The sequence below is a fragment of the Equus asinus genome, chromosome 4 (assembly GCF_041296235.1).
Source record: "Equus asinus isolate D_3611 breed Donkey chromosome 4, EquAss-T2T_v2, whole genome shotgun sequence".
In the NCBI taxonomy this organism is placed as follows: domain Eukaryota; kingdom Metazoa; phylum Chordata; class Mammalia; order Perissodactyla; family Equidae; genus Equus; species Equus asinus.
The window spans coordinates 110,786,407-110,801,658 of NC_091793.1; positions in this window are offsets into that span (position 1 = coordinate 110,786,407).

A 15,252-nucleotide genomic window follows, 5' to 3' on the forward strand; every position below is an offset into this window, starting at 1 on the left:
CTAGACCAGGGATCAGGAAACTGCAAAGAGCCAAACAGGTTTTGTGGACCACACAGTTTCTGTTGCAACTATTCAACTCTGCCATTGTAGCCAAAAGAGGCCACAGACAACAGTAAGTGAATGAGCATAACTGTGTTCCAACAAAGCTTTATTTACAAAAGCAGATGGCAGGCCCTATTTGGCCCACAGGCCGAAGTTTGACAATTCCTGGTCTAGACCATTAGGTAGGGCCATGGTAGTTCATGGCAGGCAGAAGTGATGAGAAATCAAGAAATATGTAGTAAAGGGAAAATACTGATGGTAGAGAGAAAGAATTGGTAGTTAATGACAGGAAGTGCTAGTGGACAGTGAAACAGTCTTGGGGAAGGTGGCAGACTCAAATTAATGGCAGGTACTAGGGAAGATCCACGAAATCCTGCTGAGGGTTCCTGAAGGTTGATTTGGATCTAGTTCCAGTTCTCTTGGGGACTGCTCTTCTGAGAATTGTGGGAGATCTCTGTCTCCTTTTTTGGCCCTAAATAAAATTCAGTGAGTTAAATATATTAACTCCACTTTACAAACAAGAGAACTTAGGTTCAGAGAGGTTAAGTGTTTGCCCAGTCACCCGACTGGTAAGTACCAGTCAGAATAGACACCTAGGTCTTCTGACTCTTAATTCCAGATTGTGTTCCACTGTACCCAAAATCAACGGTTTAGCGCATTTAGAAAGTTGCTACTTAACAAAGCTCTGGGATCTAGGAAGCAAAGATTGCTTTTTGTAAGATAACCATCTATTCATTTGTAAACTTTAAACATCTTCCATAAGGCATACAACTCTGTGCTTTGAATGGAAATTCTGGTACCAAATCTCCCCTGTGATAAATAATCTCCAAAGACAACCACCGTCAGTTCCTCTTTTCCCTGTAGGCACATTCTGCTCCTTATACCAGGAGGTGAAGTCCATTTCCTCTTCTCTTGAATCTGGGCTTCCCTTTTGGCTTCCTTTAACCAATGGGATGTAGAAGTGACATTCTGAGGATTTGAGCCCACGCCTTAAGAGAATTCACAACTTCTGTTCCCTCCTCTTTGACTCCAACCATTATGCTGTTGAGCAAGTCTGGACTAGACACCTGAGCGACCTGAAGAGAAACCCTGGAGGATGAGAAGTCATTTTGGATGTTCCAACCCCTTCTGAGCTCAGATGCATGAGAGATTCCAAGTGAGACCAGCAGGACTACCCGGTCAGAACTCCCCTGAGCTCCAGTCAACTCACAGAATCATGAGAAACGATAAAGTGTTGTTATTTTAAGCCATTGTGTTTTGGGGGTAGGTTATCATGCTGCAATGGATAAGATACCCCATTCTCACTTGAAAAATTGAAATGAATGTAAACTAAATCTAAATAGGAAGTATTTTCCAGAGAATGTTATACAGGGTTTATTTCATGTTCCTTAGAGCTTTTGTTTATTTTGTTTTGTTGAAAAAAGAAGTTTGATAAAAACAGAGTTAAACAAAGTTAAACAGGTTTCCATTGTAGGACTTTGCAGACCTTTTCTCCAATATCGTATTATGAACATTTTCAAACATCCAGAAAAGTTGAAAGAATTACCAAGTGAACACGCATGTACCTACCACCTAGAGTCTATAATTAACAATTTACTATATTTGCTTTATCACCTTTCTATCTATCTATCATCTATCTATATATCTTTATTCATCAAATCCTTTTGTTTTTTTCAAAACTTTTTCTTTGTCTTTTGTTTTTGGATTTTTGATTATCATGTGTCTTGGCATAGATTTCTTTGTCCAGTCATTACAAGCATATTCTCATTTATGTCTCAGAGCACAGTTACAATAGCTGCTTTATAATCTTTGTCTACTAATACCAACATCTGGATCATTTTGAGATGAGTTCCCACTGATTGCCTTTTCTCTTGAATCTGAGCTCCATTTAGTTATTTCTTTGTATGTCTACTAATTTTTATTGTATCCTGGACATTATGAATGGTTGAAGAAACTCTGGGTTTGAATACTCTCAAAAGAGTATTTACTTTTAATAGTCACTTAACTTGGTCAGACTTAAACTGTAAACTCTATTTGCCCGGCAGCAAGCAGCAGCTGAAATCTCCACTCAGTTCTTTTAGATTTGGATGGGTTGCTTGGAGTCTGCCCCATGAGTGTGTAGTTCAGGGTCAGCCAGAGATGTGAGTAGAGTTTATGGGCAGAATTTAGGGATTTCCCTTACGGGCTTTCTTCTTTGTAGGATTCTCCCCTCACTTTCAAGCTGCTGTAGTCACACTGAATTTCGTCCTCTGGTTCTTTAAGCCAGTAAAACTGAGAATTTTCTATTGAGTTTTAGCCTCTTTGCTGTCCAGAGTCCAGGGCCTTCTCCCAGTAAAAACACTTAAAAATGGAAACTTATCCAGTGCCATTCCTTTCTTCCAAATCTAGGCTCTACTTCAATTTCTGCCTGCTTTTCATTGCTTTCCAGTGTCTTCAGTAGTTTTTCAAAAATATTTTTTCCAGAATTTTTAATTGTTATCTGTAGAAGGGTTTGTCGAATAGAACCTACTCCTCCATTACCAGAAGCCAGAACTTTGTAACTCCTTTAACTGCTAATATGTAACATGAATCTCCAAGATAGAGAATATAATACACAGTATTTTACTAAGTGACTTTGACCAGAAAGCTTTTTTTTCTTTTTTAATGGAACAGCTGCAGAATGACTGCTTTGCTTTGGGAAAAGCTGATCAAAGGACAGCCTCAAGGTGCCCTTGCAACTTCTCACCAAGTACAGACCTGGCTTATTATCCACTTAGCTTTAATGCTCACCCAATTAAATGCTGTAGAAAACACACCTGCTTTAAATACCTTGCAATTAAAGGTGAGAGTTTGACCTTCATTAAAAGATAAAGATGATAAGGGAGTGATTGTGATCTCCACTTAAAAATGTTTGAGTGTGGAGCCAGCCCTGATGGCCTAATGATTCAAGTTCTGCACTCTCACTGCTTCAATGGCCCGAGTTCGCTTCCCTGGTGCAGAACCACACTACCCATCTGTCGGTTGCCATGCTGTGACAGCAGCTCACATAGAAGAACTAGAAGGATTTATAACTAGTATATACAACCATGCACTGGGGCTTTGGGAGAAAAAAAAAAAGAGGAAGATTGGCAACAGATGTTAGCTCAGGGCGAATCCTTTCTTGCAAAGTTAAAAAAAATAATAATAATTTGAGCGTCTAGGTTTGCACTACTGGACCAGAGAACAGTTCTGAATATGAGGTTGTATTCTGGCAGCTTGACACTTTGAGATGGTAATATAGACAAAATAAATATAAATAAAGATAGGTGCAGGAAGCAATATGCATCACGTGAAGGCAAAGGCGTTTTTTACATGGACTCTGAAAGGCATCTACTACCGACCAATTCAGTACTTTGTCCAAGTGAGCAATCCATTTGCATTTTCACAACTTTTTACCTTTAAATTTTAAACTGTAAAACAATTGGAAAAAACACTATAATAAACACACATACCCTTCAACAAATTCAACAATTATTTACGTTTGCATTTACCACATTCACTTTCTCTCTCTCACTCCCTCCCTGACACAGTTTTTAAGGTAAGTTGCAGGCATGATAAGACATCACCCATAGATGCTTCAGCATCTCCTAGGAATAAATTAATTGAATAGCATCTAATATCCACTTGAGGAAAGTATATAGATCTTGTCCCAGATGATGTCTTTGGGATAAGTCAATTTTCCTCTTTAGTACAGAAATCATATCCCTTTTCAGAAAAGAGATGGTAAAATACAAGAGGGAAGGAGAGGGAAAAAAGAAGGAAAAGATCTTGTGAAGCTAATATTGGTTACTAATTTACACTAGTCCTGAAAGTACTATTGTATAGCACAGGATGCAATACAATGCTATTCTAGTATACTACACATCGTTGGTTTAGCAAATTAACTGCTCTAAGTAGTGGTTCCCTGCTAGGCTTAGGACCAATCTCTGCCCTCAAATAGTTTACAGGATGGTCAGGATCTTGTAAAACAGACCCAAATATCATGTACCTTCTCTACCTTGTTAAATTCAGCACCTCCTATAAAACCCAGACCAGGCATCACCTAGAAAAACCCTCTCTGGCTCCTGCTGCTTCTCCTTTGCCCCTGGTCCCACCTTGCCTTGGTCTGGGTGGAGTGTTTCTCCTCAGGGCATTCAAAGAACTGGGTTCCTGCCACTAGTCCATCTTATCAGACTGTACCTGTTGCTCATTGGCGCTCCCTCCCTGATTTCTTTAAGTGTTGGGGAGTTGGAATTTGCTCCTCCAGGCTTATGGTAGGACCAGATAGATATTTGTGGACTGTTTATGAAGGGTTAATCAACAAGATAGGCAGAGTACGATAGCAAGAGAGAGGGTCAGTGGTGGAAAAGAGAACCAGTGTGGGGCAGCAGACCTGGCGGGAGCTGCCCCACTGTGGCTGGACAGTAGGGATTGTTGGCTTGACCCTAGACTGAATTAAATCTCCTTTCCCGGCTCACTGGCATTTTTTCCTAGTCTCTCCCCTCCCTAGTTTCTCAGTGCCCTAACCCTACCATTTCTCTCTCATCGAAACCATTCACATTATCTGGAAAAACGCCTCTGGAGCTACAGGCCTAGCCTAGTGCAGCAGCGGCCTCCGTTTGCTCCCGCCATTTGAGCAACCAGCTAGCCTGTCTCTCTACCCTTTACATTTTTTCCAGTCGGCTGGCCAGTTACTCTGTCCTTAGCCAGCACCTTAGAAATCTGGAGATATCTAAGGCATTTCTCCTTTCAGACAGTCTGTTCAGCTTTTTAGGTAGCCCTCTTAGACAAGACGTAAGACGACTTTTCTCTATGTGCCTCCCCTGGGTTTATATCTCTTCTTTAGAGAGATGTGGACTTTCTTGCATGATAATCAGATGCATGAAGAACATGAAGAACTCTTGGAGCCCAGAGAATAAGTCTTTAATTAGAGAATGTTAGGCTTTAGGGAGCTACAAAAGAGGAGGAGGAAGCACAAGCTGAAAAGGGCTCCCCTCACTCACCACAGAGGGACCACCCATTTTGAGGACAGGCAAATTTGGGTGGAGAGGATGCTGGAGAAGTGAAGTGTATTGGGTCCCACAATCTGCCAACCTCTGTTCATATTGGAGGTAGCCCAACATGCTCATCTATATGGCAAATCTGGATAAGAGTATACTCGTTTTTTGTCGAAAAGACAAAGAACTCCTATAAAATTACCCAAAGCCTGTTCATTCAGATCTTGCTACAGTGAGGGAGCCAGCTACCACCACTTTCCTCTGGTAGGGACTTGAAGGTATGTGAAAGGAGAGTGAGGGTCATAGAGTGAAAGGCGGAAGTCTTACGCCAGTCTTTGATTGCCAAGTGTTCGATCAGGGTGGGAGTCCTGGAAGTGGGGGAGGCTTTCTGATTGACTCTGAAGTCCATCTGGCAGTCTTTGATTGGTTCATTCTCTACTGGTACATAACTGAGAGCTTTCCAGGCTGTTGGGGGGAGGGGGGGGGGCTGTATGTTTCAACCGGAAGGATATCTGTTTCAACCAGCAGGATATCCGGTCGTCAGCCTCGGGATCAGAATCTCGCGTAAGCAGCTCCTCCATTTGGTTAATGTTACAGCAGATTATTCTGAAGTCTAGCCCAAATAAATATTTTACATGTACTTATATCGATTGGTATGAATCTATCACATTGAAACTAGACTGAGACTTGTCACCAATTTCCTTGTTGAGAATGAAGGTGAAAAGGAAAAATGTAAGCATTGGATAAATGTTGAATGGGATAAGGTCTGAGGTTCCTCTAAAGTTAAGATTCTGAGGCGATTTCTTGAATAGGCCCCTATTCTGTAGCTCAGGGGCTGAAGGGACTCTGAAGTTGGACTGGATGAGCTCCAGAGGACAGCCCCCAGCTCAGCTGTGGCACAAACAGGCAGGTCGTGGTCCTGGGGACACTGAGAGCTCTTTCCTCCCTGGCTGCGGCCCAGCTGGGGTGAAGGCAGAGAGAGCTGGAAGCATCCTTGCCCTTCCCAGACTCATCCAGCTCCCCTCCTCTTCTATCAGAGTTCATGTTTCCCTCATATCTCTAGCTAGGTGGTCTTGGAGCAGACTGTGGAAGATTCTGGGCCCAGTGAACTCACCTGGAACACTCAGTGAAGGAAGGAAAGTGAAGGAGAGCAGAGGCAAGGGGAATAGTGACAACTTGTAAGTGTGACTTTGTTTACCCAAGAGGGTGCAAAAGTACAAACGTAGCTCAAGTGTGTGCAAGAGTGTGAGTGGTGATTATGATTCAGGTCCCATGGGATAGAAAAATCATCTCTTTCTTACCTAGCCTTCCACTCCCATTCTCTATCTCTGTCTGTCTGTCTATCTGTCTGTCTGTCTCTCTCACACACACACCACACCCGTCCCTCCCTAACATGCAGTTTGCCAGTTTAAATCAGCATGAAAAACTGGATACATGTTTCTTTGCCTCATTAAAAAGACTTTTTAAAAATTCTATATCCAATCTTGAAAATTATATTAAATCTGTAAAGTTGTTCTCCTCGTCCTCTGCCCAATTCCCAGATTCCCGACATTCCCAACTACAAATACTTGATTGATTTCAAGAAGGAAACTCACAAGATCTGCAGGTTGTGAAAATCCTTATTCTTCCTTAAGGAAAACTAGGAGAGGGGCCCTGACGATCAGGCGGTCAGGTTCCGTTTTCCTTTGGAGCTCTAGCGGATGCTCGCTCCCAGGGGCAGCCCAATGCACACTGTCACTCTCTCTCTCTCTTATTTCCAGAGCACGGGATTGCAAGCGGGATGAAAGTGGAGACTGAGAATCACTACTACAGTGGCGATCTGAATGGCGAGTCATCTTTAAAGATTTCTTGTCTTTGGAAACAGTGTCCAATAGAGAATGGATAAATACAATGTCATACTGCAAAAAAATTATGTCGTCCAAAATTGTGTTGTAGATGAGTATTTCACAATATGGAAAGATGTTCATAAAATATTAAGTAAAGTAAACGTATATAAAACAATGTATAAATGTGAATGTGCATGCATATATGTGCATATATACGCAACTGAAAGCATACATGCCAATTGGTTAATTAGTTAATAATGGTTGTCTTTGGGGTAGAGTAGAACAATGGGGATTTTAAATTTCCCTCTTTTTGTTTTTTTGGATTTCCCATAATTAACACGTATTACTTTTATACTGAGGAAAACATTACAAGCACTTAAAAAACATGTATTATCAGAAATCCATCTGCCTGGTTGACATCATCCAAATCTTTGTTTAGTCAAATTTAATAAGAAATCAAAGACAATATTTTAAAACCAAAATAAATGCTTTCTTAACACCAGGAAAGAGGAACCAAAGCATTTGCCAAGAGCCCAACTCGATCAGACACCAACTGGCCTGAGAAACCACTTGCTTTGCCGCGCTGTTGGTCCCCAGATCCCCAGAGGCAGAAACATTCACAAGTCTTCCAAAGGTGATGCAAATTACTGGAAACTGGGCCACGTAGAATGGTAAGAACTGGATAAGACAGGAAGATCCGGATTCTTTAAGAACTCTACCATGGTCAGGAATGTAGCCTTGGACAAGTCACTCTCTATCCTCTACAAAAACAGGCCCTTTCTTATTCACTCGCCAGTTCAATTTTTGAGCCACTCCTGTGTCCATAGGCATTGTTTCTAGGTACTGCCCTAGGCTCATGATAGAATGCTATGAGTCTATGTTATTTTACAGACTTGCATCCAATTTAATATATACCATCATTTCTGTCCTTCAGCACAGAATTATCCAGAATTCTCAAAGCTTAAGAGTAGAATAAACCGGTGCCGGCCCCACAGCTGAGTGGTTAAGTTCGTGCGCTCCGCTTCGGCAGCCCAGGGTTTCACTGGGTCAGATTCTGGGCAAGGACATGGCACCGCTCATCAAGCCATGCTGAGGCGGTGTCCCATGTGCCACAACTAAAATATACAACTATGTACTGGGGGACTTTGGGGAGAAGAAGAAAAAAAAATTTAAAAGAAAAAAAAGAGTAGAGTAAACCTTTTGTAATCTAGATAATGAAGGCTCCGGAAAGGAGAGGCTTTGTAAGGTTGACAAAAGAGACGAAGCTAGGATAAGAGATAAACTGAGTAAAGAGTTAGAGACGGACCAAAGTGGAATCCACCCGACTCAGAAGAGCTTGGGGGCAGGGGGCAAAGGGGAGAAACCCTGAGCAAAAGCAATGGGGAAAATCACAGATCGTGGTGGTAAATTCCCAAGCACAATAATCTCAACACCTTATTTTCCTCATTGTACAATGCACAGCATTCATTATTCTTTTCAGGCAATAACAATCTGTGCTGAACAATGTTTATGTGTTTGCTGTCACTGCAAGAGAGGGAGCGATTAAGCTAAACATCTTTGTTCTTGAAGATCTAATACTGTACATAATGGTTAAGATCATAGGTTTTGATGAATACGGGGAACATGAGCCAAAATCAATAAAGACTGGTGTATTGTTCCAGAAAAGCTCCACAGACTGTGCACGACCATAAAGGACACAATAGGGTTAGGCAAAGTTATTTTTATACTTCTCCGAAGATATTTAGATACATTGCTGGGCACAGCAGTCTGTTTTGGTTTTAGCATATTATAATTTGATTGTTTTTCCTCATTGCACAACAATTTTGGGCAATTGCTTGCTTTTCCTCATTGCACAACAATGTGCTTACCAAGAAAATTCAAAAGGCTATCAGTAATAAACCAATTATTTAAACCAATAAGCAACTGGAAAACAAACTAGTTGGAACATATGCACACAGGACATGCACTCACATTCAAAGACATACACACGCAGGCACAGATAAATCTAAGGAAAAGAAATACAAGGTATTCATTAAGGAAGATTGACTACTAATCAGAAATCTAACTATGAGGTCAAAAATACCTTTGGGCAAAAGTTGGTGAACACATTCTTTATGAAAGCCCAGACAGCCAAATGTCATTTTATTTAAAGAGCTCCCCTGTGCTCAGTTATCTTAGCTAAATATGAGGCAAATAAGGTAAACGTGCATTGTATGTCAAACTAGAGGGTGGTTGATAGAAATAAAGAACCTGGTTAGCTGCTTTGTCACAACTGAAGATACTTCTAGCCATTATGACAGTTTGAGTTATTAAATGAACATTAATGGCAAAATAAACTCATTTTCTTTATACAAAAAAATAATAAAGTTCCTTTATTATTTTCATAACCCATATGGCTGATGGGTTCTCTTACTTGTGTTAAGAAGATAGGAAAGTTCAATTAAGATCATATTAATGTTTACTCTTTGGCATCCAGAAATGTGCCATTTGAAGATTTTGGCAGATATTACATGCATGGACAAGTGCTCTGTATATGTTCTAACATTACTAGAGTATTTTGTGTGTGCAAAGACCTAGCAGAAAACTTCTGCCCTTACCTCTCTCTCCTTCACACGTCTACAACTCTGCTTTCCTAAGGAAAATGTTGTAGCATTGTAATGCTTTATGAGTTGTATGTTACATATTATATATTTAAATATGTAAAGTATACTTTATGGTCCAAAGCCTTATCACTTACTAATTGTAAGACCTTCAGCAGGTCAGTCTCTCTAAAGTACAGCTTCTGCATCCCTAAAATGGAGCTAAGAGTATCTTTTTATCAGTGATTAAAAAAAAAAAGTTTTTTTTTGAAGATTGGCCCTGAGCTAAGATCTATTGCCAATCTTTTTTTTCTTTCTCTTCTTCTTCTTCTCCCCAAAGCCCCCAAGTCCATAGTTGTATATTCTAGTTGTAGGTCCTTCTAATTCTGCTATGTGGGATGCTGCCTCAGCATGGCTTGATGAGCAGTGCTAGGTCTATGCCCAGGATCCAAACTGGTGAAACCCTGGGCCACCAAAGTGGAGCATGCGAACTTAACCGCTTGGCCATGGGGCTGGCCCCTAATTTTTTATTTTATTTTATTGAGGTCACAATCTTTTACAACATTGTCAAATTCCAGTTGTACATTATTATTTGTCAGTCACCATATACGTGCCCCTTTACCCCTTATGTGCACCCCCAACCCACTTCCCCTCTGGTAACCAATAATCTGCTCTTTTCATCCATGTGTTTGTTATCTTCCACATATGAGTGAAGTCATACTGTGTTTGTCTTTCTCTGTCTGGCTTATTATGCTTAGTATAATACCCTCAAGGTCCATCCATGTTGTTGCAAATGGGATGATTTTGCCTTTTTTATGGCTGAGTAGTATTCCATTGTGTGTCACATCACATCTTCTTTATCCATTCCATTGTGTGTCACATCACATCTTCTTTATCCATTCATCAGTTGGTAGGCACTTAGGTTGCTTCTGTGTCTCGGCTATTGTGAATAATGCTGCAATGAACGTAGGGGTACATAAGTCTCTTTGAATTGTTGATTTCAAATTCTTTGGATAAATACCCAGTAGTGGAATAGCTGGGTGGTATGGTATTTCTATTTTTAATTTTTTGAGAAATCTCCATACTGTTTTCCATAGTTGCTGCACCAGTTTGCATTCCAACCATCAGAGTATGAGGGTTCTGTTTTCTCCACATCCTCTCTAACATTTGTTATTTTTTGTCTTGGTGATTATAGCCATTCTAACAGGTGTAAGGTGATATCTCATTGTAGTTTTGATTTGCATTTCCCTGATGATTAGTGATGTTGGATATCTTTTCATCTGCCTAGTGGCCATCTGTATATCTTCTTTGGAAAAATGTCTGTTCATATCCTCTGCCCATTTTTTGATCAGGTTGTTTGTTTTTTTGTTGTTGAGTTGTATGAGTTCTTTATATATTTTGGAGATTAACCCCTTGTCAGATATATGATTTGCAAATATTTTCTCCCAGTTGGTGAGTTGTCTTTTCATTTTGTTCATGATTTCCTTTGCCTTCCAGAAGCTCTTTAGTCTGATGAAGTCCTATTTGTTTATTTTTTCTTTTGTTGCCCTTGCCTGAGTAGACGTGGTATTCAAAAAGATCTTTCTAAGACCAATGTCAAAGAGTGTACTGCCTATATTTTCTTCTAGGAGCTTTACGGTTTCACGTCTTACCTTCAAGTATTTAATCCATTTTGAATTAATTTTTTTATAGGGTGAAAGATAATGATCTACTTTCACTCTTTTGCACGTAGCTGTCCAGATTTCCTGACACCATTTGTTGAAGAGACTTCCCTTGTATGTTCTTAGCTCCTTTGTTGAAGATCAGCTGTCCATAGATGTGTGGTTTTATTTCTGGGCTTTCAATTCTGTTCTATTGATCCCTGTGTCTGTTTTTGTACTAGTACCATACTGTTTTATACTATAACTTTGTAATATATTTTGAAGTCAGGAATTGTGATGCCTCCAGCTTTATTTTTTTTTCTCAGGATTGCTTTAGCTATTTGCAGTCTTTTGTGCCACATATGAATTTTAGGATTCTTTGTTCTATTTCTGTGAAGAATGTCATTGGAATTCTGATTGGGATTGCATTGAATCTGTAGCTTGCTTTAGGTAGTATGGGCATTTTAACCTATGTTTATTCTTCCAATCCATGTGCATGGAATATCTTCCTATTTCTTTATGTCATCATGAATTTCTTTCAATAATGTCTTATAATTTTCACTGTATAGGTCTCTCTTCTCCTTAGTTAAATTTATTCCTAGATATTTTGTTCTTTTTGTTGTGGCTGTAAATGGCATTCTATTCTTGAGTTTTCTTTCTGTTAGTTCATTATTAGAGTGTAGAAGTGCAACTGATTTTTGTAAGTTGATTTTGTCCACTGCAACTTTGCTATAGTTGTTATTTCTAATAGTTTTCCAATGGGTTCTTTAGAGTTTTCTATATATATAATCATGTCATCTGCAAACAGTGAGAGTTTCACTTCTTCCTTGCCCATTTGGATACCTTTTATTTCTTTTTCTTGTCTAATTACTCTGGCCAAAACCTCCAGTACTATGTTCAATAAGAGTGGTGAGAGTGGACACCCTTGTCTTGTTCCTCTTCTCAGAGGGATGGCTTTCAGCTTTCCCCCGTTGAGTATGATATTGGCAGTGGGTTTGTCATATATGGCCCTTATTATGTTGAGGTACTTTCCTTCTGTACCCATTTTATTGAGAATTTTTATCCTAAATTGATGTTGGATCTTGTCAAATGCTTTCTCTGCATCTTTTGAGATGATCATGTGATTTTTGTTCCTTGTTTGTTAATGTGGTGTGTCACATTGATTGATTTGTGGATGTTGAACCATCCCTGAATCCCTTGTATAAATCCCACTTGATCGTGGTGTAAGATCCTTTTAATGTATTACTGTATTTGGTTTGCCAATAATTTTTTGAGGATTTTTGCATCTATGTTCACCAGCAATATTGGCCTGTAATTTTCCTTCTTTGTGTTGTCCTTGTCTGGCTTTGGGATCAGGGTGATGTTGGCCTCATAAAATGTGTTAGGAAGTGTTCCAACTTCTTCAATTTTTCGGAATAATTTGAGAAAGATAGATATTAAATCTTCTTTGATTGTTTGGTAGAATTCTCTGCCATCTGGGTAGGCTTCTCACCATCTGCGCCTGGATTTTTATTTTTCAGGAGGTTTTTGATTACTGTTTCAATCTCTTTACTTGTGATTGATCTATTCAGATTCTGTATTTCTTTTTGATTCAGCTTTGGGAGATTGTATCAGTCTAAGAATTTATCTATTTCTTCTAGATTGCCCAATTTCTTGGAATATAGTTTTTCATAATATTTGCTATAATCCTTTGTATTTCTGTGGTATCCTTTGTAATTTTTCCTCTTTCACTACTAATTTTCTTTATTTGAGCCTTCTCTCTTTTTTTCTTAGTGAGTCTGGCTAACAATTTGTCAATTTTGTTTATCTTCTCAAAGAACCAACTCTTAGTTTCATTGATCCTTTCAACTGGTTTTTTTTTTTTGGTTTCAATTTCATCTATTTCTGCTCTAATTTTTATTATTTCCCTCCTTCTGCTCACTTTGGGCTTTGTTCTTCTTTTTCTAGTTCTCTTAGGTGTATTTTAAGGTTGCTCATTTGAGGTTTTCCGTATTTGTTAAGGTGGGCCTGTATTGCTATGAATTTCCTTCTTAGGACTGCTTTTGCTGCATCCCATATGAGTTGGTATGGTGTATTTTTATCTTCATTTGTCTCCAGATTTTTTTGATTTCTCCTTTTATTTCTTCAATGATCCATTGGTTGTTCAGTAACATGTTGTTTAGTCTCCACATATTTGTCACTTTCCCAACATTTTTCTTGTAGTTTATTTCTAGTTTCATATCATTATGATCAGAAAAGATTCTTGATATGATTTCAGTCTTCATAGATATATTGAGATTCGCCTTATTTCCCAACATATGGTCTATCTTTGAGAATGTTCCATGTGCACTTGAGAAGAATGTGTATTCTGCTGATTTTGGATGGAATGTTCTATATATCTATTAACTCCATCTGTTCTAGTTTTTCATTTAGTTCCACTATTTCCTTGTTGATTTTCTGTCTGGGTGATCTATCCATTGATGTAAATAGGATGTTAAGGTCCCCTACTATTATTGTGTTGCTGTTAATATCTCCTATTAGGTCAATTAATAGTTACTTTATGTACTTTGGTGCTCCTGTGTTAGGTGTATATGTATTTATAAGTGTTATGTCCTCTTGGTGAAGTGTCCCTTTTATCGTCGTATACTGTCTCTCTTTGTCTCTCATTGCCTTTTTTTTATCTTGAGGCCTACTTTGTCTGATATAAGTACAGCAGCACCTGCTATCTTTTGTTTGCCGTTAGTTTGGAGTATCATCTTCCATCCCTTCACTATAACCCTGTGTTTGTCTTTAGAGCTGAGATGTGTTTCCTGGAGGCAGCATATTGTTGGGTCTTGTTTTTTAATCCATCCAGCTACTCTGTCTTTTTTTTTTTTTTTTTTTTTGGTGAGGAAGATTGTCCCTGAGCTAACATCTGTGCCAGTCTTCCTCTATTTTGTATGTAGGATCTGCCACAGCATGGCTTGATGAGTGGTGTGTATGTTTGTGCCTCAGATCTGAGCCTGAGAACCCTGAGCCACCAAAGCAGAGCACGCAAAGTTAATCACTATGCCCCTGAGCCAGCACCCACTTTGTGTCTTTCAATTAGAGAATTCAATCCATTTACATTTAGAGTGGTTACTGATATATGAGGGCTTAATGCTGCCATTTTACCACTTGTTTCCCAGTTGTTCTGTATTTTCCTTGTTTCTTGTCTCATGTATTTTAGACTGCTAATTCAGTTTGGTGACTCTCTATGATGGTTTTCTCAATTTTCTCTTTATTTATCATTTGTGTCTTTGTTCTAATTTTTTGTTTAGTGGTTACCACGAGGTTTGTACAAAAGATCACATAGATGAGATAATCCATTTTCTAATAGCCTCTTATTTTCTCAATCTAAGCAGACTCCATCCCTTTCCTCTTCCCCATCTAAGTTATTGTTGTCACAACTTATTCCATTTTGTGTTGTGAGTTTGTGGTTAAAATTAAGTGATTATATTTATTCTTGATGTTTTTTTTCCCTTTATCTTTTTTTGGGGGGGTGAGGAAGATTGGCCCTGAGCCATCATCCATTGACAAACTTCTTCTTTTTGCTTGAGAAAGTCTGTCCCTGAGCTAACAGCTGTGACAATCTTCCTCTGTTTTGTATGTGGGACACTGCCACAGCATGGCTTCATGAGCAGTGTATAGGTTCCTGCCTGGGATCTGAACCTGTGAACCCCATGCTGCTGAAGTGGAGTGTGTGCACTTAACTGCTATGCCACTAGGCCAGTCCCTCCTTCCCTTTATCTTTAATGTTATAACTAAGTGTCTGCTAACCTGTTTTGATAGAGAGTTGAAATTTTCTGATTTTGTCTGCCTATTTATCTCCTTGTTCAAGGCTTTGTAAACCCTTTCTCTTTTTTCCAGGTGTGAGGGCCTTCCTGATCATTTCTTGTAGGGGGAGTCTTGTGACAATGAACTCCCTCAGCTTTTGTTTATCTGGGAAAGTTTTTATTTCTCCATCATATCTGAAGGATATTTTCACTGGATAGAGTATTCTTGGCTGAAAGTTTTGTCTTTCAGAATTTTGAATATATTATTCCACTCTCTCCTAGCCTGTAAGGTTTCTGCTGAGAAATCCACTGAAAGCCTAATAGTGGTTTCTCTGTAGGTTATTTTCTTCTGCCTTGCTGCCCTTAATATTTTTCCTGTGTAATTGACTTTTGCCAGA